Source organism: Vollenhovia emeryi, unplaced genomic scaffold (assembly GCF_000949405.1).
Source record: "Vollenhovia emeryi isolate VEMERY1.0 unplaced genomic scaffold, V.emery_V1.0 DF939170.1, whole genome shotgun sequence".
In the NCBI taxonomy this organism is placed as follows: domain Eukaryota; kingdom Metazoa; phylum Arthropoda; class Insecta; order Hymenoptera; family Formicidae; genus Vollenhovia; species Vollenhovia emeryi.
Window position 1 is genome coordinate 1,090,553 of NW_011967196.1, and position 11,354 is coordinate 1,101,906.

At 42.3% G+C, this 11,354-nt stretch overlaps 2 protein-coding genes across 4 annotated transcripts in view; one reads left to right on the forward strand and one right to left on the reverse strand.

Moving 5' to 3' along the window:
• The window catches only part of LOC105563897 (tyrosine-protein kinase transmembrane receptor Ror), a 284,316-nt gene that overhangs the window by 177,456 nt on the left and 95,506 nt on the right, over positions 1-11,354 (reverse strand). The window lies entirely within an intron of this gene.
• The window catches only part of LOC105563895, a 41,422-nt gene continuing 39,452 nt past the window's right edge, over positions 9,385-11,354 (forward strand). For all 3 annotated transcript variants that reach the window (XM_012015875.1, XM_012015874.1, XM_012015873.1), the window contains exon 1: positions 9,385-9,532. The gene's annotated coding sequence lies outside the window, so the exon portion shown is untranslated. The remainder of the gene's footprint in view (positions 9,533-11,354) is intronic.

Genomic DNA, 11,354 nt, shown 5'->3' on the forward strand with positions numbered 1-11,354 from the left:
TTCCGTGCATGTTGTCCCACGATTACACAATTTTAAATTTTAAATTTGAAGAAAAAAATTCTCTCCATGTGTGTGATATATGTATATGTGATATGCCATAAATGTGAAGAAATAAAATTGAAGTAACGTGAACTCACAGCGAAACCAGTGGAAATATGTACACGATGATGATCGAATCGACATGTGAAAACATTTAACGGGAGCCGCAGATCCCCAGGTGTAAACGAACATGGGGTGGCGCGCCGATGCGGCAAACGCGATTCTTCATCGGCGCATCCGAATTTGAGGGGAGGAGGTGTGAGGACAATAATTTCGCATGGTCGATTTACGGGCAAACTCAGCTGGCTCCGTGCACGTCGGCTATATCCCCGAAATATATATCTCGCGCCCGTGAAAGAGGGATAGAAAGGTGGGTGGAGATACGGCGGTCTTGGCCGCCCACGTCGCTTTCGGAGTTCTTGAACTCGGTTGACAAGGGCCAACAGGATTTAGGATCAGCGAAGGTACAGCAAGAGCCCAAGGAGCTCTGAGCTCTCCTCGCCACGTGTAATCTGACCTGGCGCATCGAGTCACGCCGTGTAATCACCCGTTTCGCCATTCTCGGATTTAGGCGCGACCGTTCGGCCTACACTGTCAAAAAGTTACATGTAAAATTACAATTATTATTATAGCGGTGCAAAAGAATTTTTTGTAAAAGTACATAAATTCATGTACTTCCGTTATTAATAGTGCAATCGCTACACTTATTATGTATTATAATTTTACATACTTTTTCACAGTGTATAAGAATCCGAATGTAAGTCGAAAATAATGTAAAATTAATGCACCAACGTGCGCGCATGTACGCATAATATTGATTCATTGGTAAAACAATCTGCGTGAAAAAAAAGTAATCATATCAAGTTTCCCCTCTCCTGTAGTTTATGTAAGTCTAATGACAGATAATGAAATTAATTAATGAATTTTGATTGATCACGTACCATACAAACAAAAATGTACATAAATAATGCAAGTGAAAGTTTGTGGACGGGGGGGGGGGGCGCGAGATAACATAATTTGTCCGATAATCCATCTTCTTCGCGTAATAAATTGACGGAAATAGCATTTCCGTGCGTAAGTAAATATCGAAAACTTTTCTCATTCTTCCGATCGCATAATTTCACTTTAATTATGCGACATTATGATTTTGCGCGAGACAAACTGCGACGGCGTGTAATTTAATGGATGATGGATGGATCAGCGCGACCTCAACGAAAATAAGTTTTATTAATGAAGACGCTTCCTCCGTGACGCAATCGTGTCAACGGGTGCTGTGTAAGTTTCACAATTTCCTCAACGGTAGATCAATCATTACTTTCCACAGTAATAGTAAATGCGATGTTTTACAACATATCGTTATATAAGCGGTATCAGTTTTACAAAATCGCGCGGGTAAAACTTTATAACAAGAAATTATTCAGATTATTTTGTCGAATAAAGATACAATGTGTTTCAAATATCAATAATTATATTTCCATTACAACGTTACTCTGAAGGTTTGAAAGAGTCGGTACGTGGAAAACTCAGCACAAATTGTTGTTACTGTGAATAAAGCAGGTGCTCATTGTTTCATACGGCAGATAAAATAATTACAAAAAGAGTGGCGAAGGCTTCAAAAGAGATAAAGAATCGACGAGGGAAAGCCAGTGCGGGCCAATAAGCGCGGAGGACAGTGCTTGGTTTAAACGTGGAAAATAATGTTCTTTTTATTCAAACGTTTCGACCCATATTCGGGTCTCCTTCAGTGATCTGATAAAGAGAATATTATGGCGAATATTCGTCGAAACGTTTGAATAAAAAGAACATTATTTTCCACGTTTGAACCAAGCCCTGTCTTCCGCGCTTATTGGCTCGCATTGGCCGTCCCTCACCGATTCTTTATAAAATAATTACTTGTTAAAAACACAAAATAATAAGTGTAATAAAGTAGAGGAATATACGTTATGAGGATGTGATTAAAAGTACGAGTATGTCTACTTCATTCTGCTTCACGTTCAGTCTGATGTGATATGAAACCGAAGCGCGAAATAAGCTTCCGCAATGAAATCCGACGTTTCGTGCTGACTGACGCCGAACTAGTCTATTTTACAGACGATAAATGGCCAAAGTGAAATGTATAGGGCCGTTTAGAATCTTATACGGTATAAGCGCATCCTGCTGGCGTGCATCCAGCGTGCCAATCGTTAACACGATTTAACGAGCTTTGAAATACGATCAACCAGCGAGAGTCCGCGACCCTGCATCGGTGCATATCGACTCAAGGCGATAAAAAAAAGAGCACTAAAAATGCCTTCATAAATAAATGCGAGTACATCCGGCGAACGTGGCGAGCGAATCGACAAAGCTAAAAGACGAGGTATGAATTTCGATCAATCATTTCAATGAAAAGAGGGAAACTCCGATTCGGGTGCGGCCTGATACGAATTTACGGCTATCGTTATTTGCGCCTGCCACGAGGTCGATATTGTTATGAGCTAATAGCGCATGTAATCGTGACACAATTTAAGTCATTCCCTCGCGAGTAAAAAATTTCTTCTGTCGTACAAACTTTCACGAATATAGATTTTAAACAATCACGAGCATACCAATCCACGAGCCGTCCAAGATTCATAAAAGTAAGAAGCTATATATGCCGAAAGATTTGAAATAAATCGTTATACGTTCTCTTCCAGATTAAATAAAATCTCACGCGCGCATATAAACGTGAATCATTTATGTTATTATAATATCAATGGCCGAATAATCGCGGAATAAATATTCGCGGTCTCCTTTCCGCTAAAAATATTAAAACGATTTATTTTATCGTGCCTACGGCACACAGTATATTGTTTCCGTCGAATAAGAATTAGTTGGCAATTAAATTGCGGTTTAATATCTCCCGCGCGCGACGTTATATCGTATTGCCCGAGGTTATGGAGAGAGTATCAACTAAAGCACAAAAAAAAAAATTACCGGGAATGGCGCGTATTACCTCAAAGTTTAATTAACTCGATGAATCTGCCCGACGTATAGGCGAGCACTGCGTTTCTACGTGCGCACGACGGACGCATATTGCGCAAAAGCCATAGCGCGAGTAATTCTCTCACAACTATGCTCTCGCTGACCATGCAATTTATTTTCCATACAGTTTTCATGGGCTCTTAACGAGCCCCGTCGCTTGCCCCCGCCCCTTTTTTTTCTCTCCCTTTCTCTCTCTCTTTCCGTCGTTTTTTGTAGTTGCGCGCGCGCGCGTGTGTGTATGGTGTGCTGATTTTCGCGTATTGTGCATAGTGACGCGCCGCGGCGAGGAGCAGACGATACGGGCCCGACAAAGGGAAATGCAATTTACTTTGAAAGCGTTGCTTGCGTACTTGCCTCTGCGTAAATTAGATCCGCACGCATAGTTCGTTTCTATACGTGGCCTGGATGTAACCCGGTCGCGCGCGCGCCCTCTCTATCTCTCTCTCTCCCTCTTTCCCTCCCTCTCCCTCTTTTCCGTTTGCCGTGTCATATATTACCAGCTCGTTTCAGGATAATTTCGAGTTTGACTTTAAAATTGTTGAGTTTGTACGCGATATATGAAATTTATAATTAACTCCGCGTCGCGCCAGAGCGAGAAAAGTTATGCCCATTATTCTGGAGTAGAAATACCCTACGATAAATTTATTAATTGCCCGTATAAAAGCACATGGGCTTATTAGAATTTACCATTTTAATATTCATACAGCTCTGTACAGAAACCATAAAAAAAATTTACATTGCGGAACATATATCGCGGTATGTTCCAAAGCTGGATATTATTTCGACGGTAATATAATTAAGTTGCGCCGGGCATCTCCTGCGTAGAATTCATGCCTATGGATCGGCATTACGTCATGAATTCAGAGAAATGTCATTTTAAATTTTGCGAGAGAGGCAGCGCGACGTCCGCGAAACGTCGATCGAGAAACAGTGTCGGAAGATATGTCGGTAGGGCATCGCTACTGTCGAGGTTCGCAAAGGTTCTCGATAGGATTCGAGCTACTTGGTTGTCGATTTATGGCTTCTTTGATCCTCTCGAGATCCCCGGGGCATTTACGGAGTTAAGAAAAGGACGCTTCGAAGCGTGGTAAAAGCCGTATGTGCGTACACGAGAGACCGGCTGATATCGCGAAACTCGAAAGCAGATAAACCGCGAAACATAATTGAACTTGACGGGATCTGTATTGGTCAACGTCACTAGAACAGGCTTTGTACCGCACAAATTATTCATAAGTCGTATCTCCGTCTAGGTATTTTTCAAATCTACTTATACACTGATAAAAAAATATCTTAATAAAGAAAATTACTTTACTCAAGAAAATTATTCACTAGGTGGCTCCTAGTAGCTTATCAACTTAAATTTGAAAAATAAACGAATTAAAACATGCATTTCTTTAATTTAAGTATTTATTAAATAACAAGAGTGGTAATTATATATCGCCAGAAATTATAAAACAAAATTTCATAAGTTTTATCGACCTACACTGGCTATAGCGATTTTTGTTGACCGTATCAAGCTATTAAAATTATTATTGCGAAAAATATTACCCCAGCCAGGATTCGAACCTGGGACCTCCCTACAATCCTGATTACATACAATCCTGACCCAACAACTGATGTTATTAATTTATTAATTATTACACCAAGGACCAAAAACTTGGTTTCCTCCGTTAGGAGGAATAGGATCAGGGGGAGGGAAGGGAAAAGGGAAATTCTAAAAATCGCATATCGACAGGTTATTGTGCGGTCGACAATCCGTATCGACGCACAGTTTCTGGAAAGTCGAAATAGATGCGTAAACAACATCTTAAGGCCCGTCTACATAGGACGCAATACGCAAAACGCAGGACGCAGACGCGCACGCAGGATGACGTTTCACGCAACGTACACGCATTCGCAAATCAGTCATATTATACGCGACTAGTTGAACCAAAAGATAAAGTTGGTTCAACTAGTCGCGTATAACTGATTTGCGAATGCGTGTACGTTGCGTGAAACGTCATCCTGCATGCGCGTCTGCGTCCTGCGTTTTGCGTATTGCGTCCTATGTAGACGGGCCTTTAAAGTTATATACACGATATTGCGAATGGTATTATCACAGCCCCGGTGGTCGAGCTGGGTAAGACGCGCGTCACGGATTGTAGGGAGGTCCCAGGTTCGAATCCTGGCTGGGGTAATATTTTTCGCAATAATAATTGTAATAGCTTGATACGGTCAACAAAAATCGCTATAGCCAGTGTAGGTCGATAAAACTTATGAAATGTTGTTTTATTAAATATCAAATAGTAGACAATTTTTAATTTACAAAATTCTACTTTAATTTTATAAAATGTTTACTAAGATATAAGTTTTACAGCGAAGAAAATTGAAATAAACTTACATTTCTATAAGTTACTCTTGTCTCAATATAGTAAGCCAATCCTTTTTAATTCGACAGAGGAGAGTAAGAAATATTGATTTTATTTTTATATTGTCTTACTTTTATACTAAATTAGGTTGTGAGAAATATAAATGCGTCAAGAATATTTTTTGTCTCGGTAACAGAAATCCTTTCTGAGGGTGCACGTCAGAGCCTTAAAAATTTTATCATTTAATATTTTTTTAACTTTGACACGAGGGCCAACGTTAAGTTTCTCACGTAAATCATGAAGAAAAATGTATCAGTGCGCTATAAAAATGTAACAACGATTACCTCGGGTGTAGCGCAAATGGCGGCATTGACAAAACGGCGGGGGAAGAATCGAGTGCGACGAAGGAAAATGCAATTTCGTGCCCGAACACCGACACACGGAAAAAGTAGCGTACTTACACGTCCCGGAACAGGGGCTGGTGGACCCCGCCGTACTTCCGGCGCACGTAGAGCCGCACAATTCAAGAATACCAACCTGCGGACAAACAAACGGGTTAATTAAAAGCTCGGCTCCGCGAGGTGCGAGGAGAGGAAGCGGCACGAGGGATGGAGGCACAATGTACGGCCGGGACGAGGCCGGGATGGTCTCTCCTATTTAGGCGCGCGCGTGGCACAAATATACGCGCGGTGCAGGCAGAAATATATGCCGCGCGTATACATATGCATTTCCCGCGCTGACGTCGAATATGAAATTTTTCGCATCCCGACACCGTCCCCTCGTCCCGCTAATCGTTTTCTCCGCCCTCGCAAAAATTATGCGTTATTGTTGGCGGACCTCCACGATTCGCGCCGACAGGAGCAATCGTCGGCGAGAACGGCTCAATGAGGGCCCTTTGTTTCGTATATGCGCGCGAGCGTTGAAATTTAATTAACGATGCACAAATATGCTTGCATGAGTATGCGCGGGCGTGACTCATTGTTGCGTTTGTGGGAAACATTGTTTCTCCGAGATGTAACGTAAAAATAGAATCAGCCGGCGAATACTGTGCGATGAAGAGGAAAGAGAATTGCACAAAGATTTAATTTCGCGAGTAAGATGCCCCCCAAATACCAGAAAATAATTCGTAAAGTTTCATAACATAACGAATACAGTTTGAGATTAAACCGAGACGACGTGCTTCGCGCTTCAAACGCGGCAAGTGCGCTGCGCCGCCATATCGAGCGCCATATACGCTCTCAGTAACGAAACTTGGTGAAAATAAAATTAAACGTGAGCGCCCGTTGCGAAAATAATCCGCCGCCTCGTGTAACTAATTTGTTCGTTCACGGTCGCACAACTGATCGGGACGATGCAGCGATGGTCGTAAAGGCGAAGGGGGAAAAGCCGCTTTTACGCGGAGACCACATTGACGGCAACGACTTTAACGACATCCAATGTCCGACGAATAACCGGCTGGGTCCGCTATCGCGGGCTTTCCTTCCTCCGTTGCCGCAGGAACACCCGATAGGTCTCACATGTTGTCCCGTACACGCACGCGATAAATCGTCGGCTCGTAAAGCAACGTTTCTCTATTCGGTCAGGGAGAGACCCCGAGGAAATTAAATGCTCCTCGAAAGGACTCATCAAAATCGTGTTTCGACGCGCAACGAAATTAACTCCCTATAAAGTACAGACGTATCCTTGGGTTAACGTAGGCTGAGTGATGGGACCCTCGACCGTTTCCTCACGATCTCGATTGGCATCGTACATTTACGAGCGCGAGGCGTCAAGTTAAGAACGTAAACTAAATAGATTGCGAGGTAGATTGATTTTAAAAGTCGTAACGCTGTCGAGGATTTTGCGCGAAATTGATAGAATGAATAGCAAAATAACCGTTGTACTATTCATGCTTAATGGTTTACGATTATCGTAAACATATTTAGAGATGTATCGGTGTTGAGTGTTTTATTTTTATTTTAACTTATCAATGCTATTTATTTATTCTTTCATAAAAGAATCAGTTTTATGAAAGAATAATTACTATCACTTTTAAATTTTGTACTTGCAGTTCGACCTCTTTTACTGTCTTAGGTCCGACTGTATAATAGAATTAAAGGTTCAACATGAAGCCGAAATTTCGACTCGGGTTTTTTTGCGGAAAATATCGTAGATTGCGGGGAATTAAAGCCAGTAGCGTATGCCGAGTTGATTAAGTTGCGCTAAGGTTGCTTTCTTGATTCTGGGCAAGGTTAGCGGAACTTCGGGGTGCCACCGAAGTTCAGGGCCCTATGGAAATACGCATAAGTTGCAGCCCGCGAGTACTCCCGGCGGTAGTAACGTCGGCACACTCCATGCCCGAGCGGAGTAAACTTCTCTGATTTCCCCGCTTGTGAAGTAATTATCATCCGCGCGCGCGCGCTTATCGCGGCGGTGTACATCGTTGGCGGGTACTTGAACGTGTAATAATGGAAATTTCAGCGGCCACCGCGTTGCGGAAGACCGGCGCACTCGATCAAACTTGGCGCAACTTTGTTGCACGTCACGCCGAGAGCCGCGGTTTCCAGCTTTCCGCCGTGCGATTTTCTTTCTCTTCTTTTTTCCCGCCGCGAAAATCTCTGCCAATCGCGCGGAAACGCCCTGGAATTTTTGCCACGAGTCATTCCGTTTGGCGCGCGCTCAAATGGCAGGAAGATCAATGCGCTTGAAAATAAGACAAAATTAGATGTTTATTTCTCGAAGAGATATTGGTTGCGATTTGGGAAATTTATACGGCCGTAAATATAATATATTTAACTTTGTTGTCCGTAAATTTTTTTTATTCCGCTCAAGACTATGTCTTTTCCGTACAGTCTCCCGTTCTCCTTTTATTTCTCGATCAAATCTGCTAGTATGTCATGACTTTAACTTTTATTTTTCATTTTTTTAAATTATTTCTTGACTTTCATCAAATTGCAACTTTTATTTCCCAGTCAATTGCTTTAAAAATCACACCGTGAGAGTTACATTTAAGAAAGAAAAAATCACTCAAAAATAAATGTTATTCCTTAAGCAAAAATATTTCCCTCAAAAATAAAACTCAGCCTGATTTATTGACTACAAAACAACAATTAGTCACTGTTAGGGTGCGTTAGGGCACGTCTTACAGGATTTTTGCCCGCTTAATCGAATGAGACCATAAATAAATCACAAAGAATAATCGTTTACTAGATATATCTAATTTTTCATGGAAAATGATGATATATCTAATTTCACGGAACATAATGAACATGAAATAATACATAGATCATATCACAAGTATCAAAACTTTATTACTTACATAAAAATTAAAAAAAATTGTGCTTTCTGTAATTGACGCAGGTAACTCATAAAAATAAAATAAGCACCTAATAATGAAGGTGTTGCGTAAGGCAACTTTAGAATATCGTTTGGGACCCTCTTTCGATAGGCGAACATAGAAATTAAACACGCGTGATTTTTATTTTTTGAGAGAAAAAATAAAAGCCGCGGAACAACTGTTATTTCTGATTAAAATACAAATCGCTCAAAGGTTAACAGTTAATTTTTATCGAAATGGGAAAAGAGTTAACAATTTATTTTTACTTTTAGATATGAATCGTCTATGATTTAAAAAAAAATATTAATAAAAAATCATTCTTGTTTATTAATCCGAAATAATAAAGGTTTTGCGCGAAAATAAACTTCAAATTGGTCAGTTGGTACAGTGGGCTTGACAAGTCGAATGGATTTTTTGTTTTAAAAATAACTAAAAGCAACTTATGAAAAGCGATATTTCCGAGAAATATCTTCGTCTCCAAACACATAAGGATATTAATTATTACGATTACACGCAATGTAACCATTACGTTTATACAATATATTTCATTGCCATCAATCGTAACTCATCGCTGCGGAACAAGTCGTAACGAGATGGGGATAGGTCGTTAATTTTCTCGCGCGATCGCGCGGAAATCCACGCGGACGATCCATTCGTCACCGAGTCGGAGTCTCCATGGATTTAGCCACGGATGTAGGCCGCGCAGTACCACGCGGATATGCGCGCTAAACGCAGCCGGAGCGAGTCCTCCTCGGTCGGAGATACGATATTTCGATTCGATCGTAGTGGGAGGCCAGGACAGGAGAACGGGGGGGAGGCGGTGCGACAGGTGCGTTCAGAATACATACGTGTGGCCAGAGGATGCGCGGAAATATGTCACGCGCCTAAATCGAGATCACCGCGCGAACTCTAGCCAAACGGTCGAACGATCTTGAACCTCTTTTTGGGGAGGCTGCGGTGTTTTATTTGGCCAAACGCGGAACAGTGTCGGGCCGGGCCAGATATAGAAGTCCGAAGCGCGGCCACGCAATCGCGGGGATCGCCTCTGCCGATCGGGCTTCTCTGTGCGACGCGACGCGGACCGCGGAAATAACGCAAACTGCATATAAAACGAAACCCGCATCCGCACGCATGCATGCCTCTGGATTGAGGATTGATGGATTTTTCTCGGACCGTTTTGGCAAAGTGAAAATAATCCCTGTACGAAATAGAGGACCGCGGCTCCGACAGCGGTTGGATCGCGACGCGATAGTAGAATTGATATTTAGAAAACCCATAATTTCCTGCGTGTTTCTCGGACCTCGGACGATAATGATTTATCACGCTGCGATCTTGCGATCTTGTACGCAACAAATGCCGCGCGAGCGTTGCAATAAACGTGCAATAAACGTGAACGCACGCAGGGGAAATGTAAACTACGGGCCGGCCGCAGCGTTACGACTTTAAAATTGGAACGTGCAGATATATTTCCATTATTCGGGTCCCCGGAACAATACCAAAGATTGATTGGTTCGTTGTTAATAAATGCGCGACACAGTCCAAGGTAAACGCTTGCGAATTGGGCGAGTTGTCCCCCGGTCATTCGTAAGTTTATGGCGCGTGAAACGCGCAGCGGGAGTTTGCATAGCGTGCGTGCCTTTCCGCATCTTTTATAACCATAAGTCAGCCACGACATTTACGACACTTTAACGCATAAAATTGCAGAGGCCATTAAAAAAAAGGGCTGCTACCGTCGCGAGTCGCGCGCACGAGAGGCGACTCGCTGACGGACCGATCTTGACCATTGTGATTTAATCTCCCGCACGAGGAACATCTAAATAAAATCCAAAGCTGATCGCTGCAGATTAAAACCTTCGAAACTATTTAAATGTCAAAGTAAAACTGTAAGTTTGTCGAATCCGAAAGCAATTTAATTTAATAGAAGTAGAATTGTCAAGTAAAGTGCGGTTAACTTTAGGATCGTTAGTCTACTTTTCTTCCACAAAGATTACGGTATTATTTAATTCGAGAGAGTAATTTATTTCTGCAAGCTCGCACTACTTTCTACGTTTAATAAATTTCGTTATTTGCGCCCTTACTGTTTTAACTTCCCCTCACATCACTGCACAGTTAACTCCGTCGATGCGGGAAGAAAAAAGTTTTAAATAAACAGCAAAAGATACCGCAGGCTGATTTCAATCTCACTGCTCCACTTTGTCTTCAACATCATCTCCCTCGTTCTTCGTTCCTATAAATCGTACTCCGATTACCGATCGACTCATAATCTGTCATCGAACTGATCCAACACCCACACTTCGACGGCATGTACCGAATGTTTAAATACCGATCTATAAACACGATCTAGGCAATCGCGCTCAGGGATGAGTCGCTCACCTCGGAGAGGCAGGCTGCGTTCATGGCGGAAGACGGCGTGTGCGTTGAAAGCCGCAGGAAGAAAAGCGGTAGGAGAAGATCTAGAGGGAGAGAAAAAGAGAGAGAGAGAAGGAACACGGCGTTCATCGTTTCTAGGGTAATTTTAGATCGGTAAGATAGCGCCTGCGATTCGTAAGAGAGAAAGAGACGGAGAAGAGGCTGGCGTGAAGAAGAAGGATGGGACGAGAGAGAGAGAGAAAGAGAGAGAGAGAAAGAGAGAGAGAGAGAGAGAGAGAGAG